Genomic DNA, 3,237 nt, shown 5'->3' with positions numbered 1-3,237 from the left:
GGGTCTGGTAGTAGAATGTTTGCTCAGGGTAGAGGCCAAGTGGTAGGATGTTTGCATATCAATGCAAGCAGGCATGTGTTGCTTGGTGACCTAATTACAAAATGCAAGCACATTCTTGCACTAAGAATTCAGGGAGGGGGAGAATGTCCCCAACAACCAAATATGCATATATTCAATAAATCAAATAACAAGGTAAAGTACTGTAACAATATGAGATAACCAAGGGACAACAAAGATGAGAGATAACATAGTACATTAAGGACAACAATCACTCATTATATGGTTTTTTTTTCTATATCCTGGAGGTCCTTTCATTTAGTGTCATACTATATGGCCTTATGTATCTAGGTTTTGTTCTATTGTAAATCTCTGCTAGGAGAGCCCCAAGGTTTCTGCTGATTATGACAAATAAGGGAAACCATTGAGCCTATGTTCCTTTGAGTCTGGCTTACTTCACTTAATATGGCTTTTTGTAAGTCTTTTCATTTCCTTACAAATGGGGCCATGTCATTCTGACAGCAGCATTGAATTCCATTGCGTATAAACACCACGTCTTGTTGATCCACTCCTCAACTGAGGGGCATCTGGGTTGGTTCCATATCTTTGCTATGGTAAATAGTGCTGCAATAAACATCGTGCTAGTGGATTTAGTATGTCCTTCTTTCTGGACAATTAGGTAAATGCCAAGTAGTGGAATTGCTGGGTCATAGGGGAGCTCTATGTTTATTCTTTTGAGGAACTGCCACACTGTTTCCCATAGTAGTTGAACGAGTTTACACTCCCACCAACAGTATAGTAGTGATCCCTCCTGGCCACATTCCAGCCAGAATTTGTTATTAGACAATTCTTAGCAGAAAGAACAGCGCAGGAGGAATTTCAATACCAAACTTTAGACTCTATTACAGAGCTATAGTGACCAAAACAGCTTGGTACTGGCACAGAACAGACAGACCTGAAGACCAATATAATAGAACTGAGGACCCAGTTAATAAACCACAGACCTTTGGCCACCTAATCTTTGATAAGGGAGCTAAAAAAATAGAATGGAAGAAAGACAGCCTCTTCAACAAGTGGTGCTGGCAGAACTGGTTAAGCACCTGCAGAAAACTAAAGTAGGATCCTCCTTTGTTACCCTTGCACCAGGATTAACTCCAAATGGATCAAAGACCTGAAGGTAAAAGCAGATACACTGAAAACTTTACAAGAAAGAATAGGAGATACACTAGGTCTCCTTGGCACAGGTTGAACTTTAATAAGGACCATGAAACACAACAAATCAGAGAAAGTCTGGATAAGTGGAACTACATTAAACTGCAGAGCTTCTGTATGGCAAAGGACATAGCTAGCTAACTAACTAGAAAGCCTACAGAGTGGGAGATCTTTATTAACAGAGGCCTCATATCTAAAATTTATCAACAGCTCAAAAAATTGATTCACTCCAAAACTAATCTCCAAAGTAACAACCATCCCATTAAAAGATGGGCCAAACACTTCTGGCTTTTTCTGAGTAGTTTATTAGAGATAAAGTCTCATGGACTTTTCTGCCCTGACTGGCTTAGAGCCGAGATCTTCAGATCCCAGCCTCCTAAGTAGCTAGGATTATAGGTGTTAGCCACCAGCACCAGACATAAAATTATGTACTATTTATACTATCTTGGTGATGGGGACTGGAGTAAATCTATTTAAAAATGATGTACATAAATGTACGCACATATAAATAAAACTCTTGGTTATTACGTTAGGAGAATTTGCTTCCAGCAAGGTTTCATGCAAAGCAAGCAAAAGCTGTGCTCTCAGTTCAAGACTAGCCTGGGCATGAAAGTTGGGGAGACTCAGTAACTGGTCCAGCTCCATGGAAGGACTTGTTGTACCAGAAAACAGGGTTTCCTTTTAGAAACAATGGTTTGGCCAGAAGTTGGAGGCCATTGTAAGAGTATTCAGGTTAATAATTTTATTCTCCTGAGTGGCTTGGTATGAAAGTGTGTATGACAAGTATTTAATATTTAATTATACTATTCTAAACAGTTGAAAGCACACAATCAGAGGTGACTCTCCTGAGAAGAGTGAAGATTTTCCTCATGATGTAAAGCATAAGGGAGGCTGTCAAGTCCAATAGTGTTTGGACTCAAAAGAGATGGTAATATTTCAGATGCTGAGAAATGCCCCAGCTCATGGAGGAAAGTGAGATAAAAACATCAAAGACACCATAGACAAGGTATTCTACTTCAAAACCCGTTACAGACCACAAGCTATTTCCCATTGCCTACGAAGTCTGGGTAAAATAATGTTCCTAACCCTAACCCTAACCTCTGGGCATCTATCACCTGTGTAATATCCTCATACCTCTTTTTTGTTTTGTTTTGTTTTGTTTTTTTGCCAGTCCTGGGCTTGAGCTCAGGGCCTGAGCACTGTCCTTGGACTTTCTCAAGGCTAGAGCTCTACCACTTGAGCCTCAGCACCACTTCCGGCTTTTTTCTATGTATGTGGTACCGAGGAATCAAACCAGGGTCTTCATGCATGATAGGCAAGCACTTTAACCACTAGGTCAAACTCCTGGCCCTCCTCATACCTGTTAAGTGTGGAAGAATCTTGTGACCTTCTTACTCGAAACCAAAAGCAAACGGGAAAGGTGATAGAAGCATCCCTCTGTGAGTACATGAAGTAAGACTCAATCTGCTGGTAGTCTCTGGTTGTCCTAGTAACCTTGAAAAGGCACATAGCCATGTGCTTAAGGAGAAAGCCTGGTGACAGGAAACTGATGGTAGCCCGGCTATCAACAAGCAGGAAAATGAAGCTCTCAGATCTGTAGCTACAAGAATTCTACCAATAACTAAGGAGACTGGAAGCAGTTGTTCCCCTGAAAGGTGCTGGAATATCAAATCCCGGATGCTGCCTTGACTGTAGTCTTGGGAGATGCAAAGGACTTGGCTTATAGATTTTTTTTTTTTTAACTAGTCCTGGGGTTGAGTATACTCAGGGCCTGAACACTGTCCTTGGGATTTCTCAAAGCTAGAGCTCTACCACTTGAGCCATAGCACCACTTCTGGCTTTTTTCTATGTATGTGGTACCAAGGAATCGAACTTGGGTCTTCGTGTATGCTAGCACTAGGCCAAACTCCCGGCCCCATATAGATTATTTAGGCAATAATAAATGTGTTGTGTGAATCCACTAAATTTATAGCCATTTATTAATTAGCATTGAAAACTATAGACATCTTAAGAGGAAAACAAAGAAAA

The sequence above is a fragment of the Megascapheus bottae genome, chromosome 14 (genome assembly GCF_031878675.1).
Source record: "Megascapheus bottae isolate mThoBot1 chromosome 14, mThoBot2.hap1, whole genome shotgun sequence".
Classification (NCBI taxonomy): domain Eukaryota; kingdom Metazoa; phylum Chordata; class Mammalia; order Rodentia; family Geomyidae; genus Megascapheus; species Megascapheus bottae.
This window is presented reverse-complemented; position numbering follows the sequence as displayed.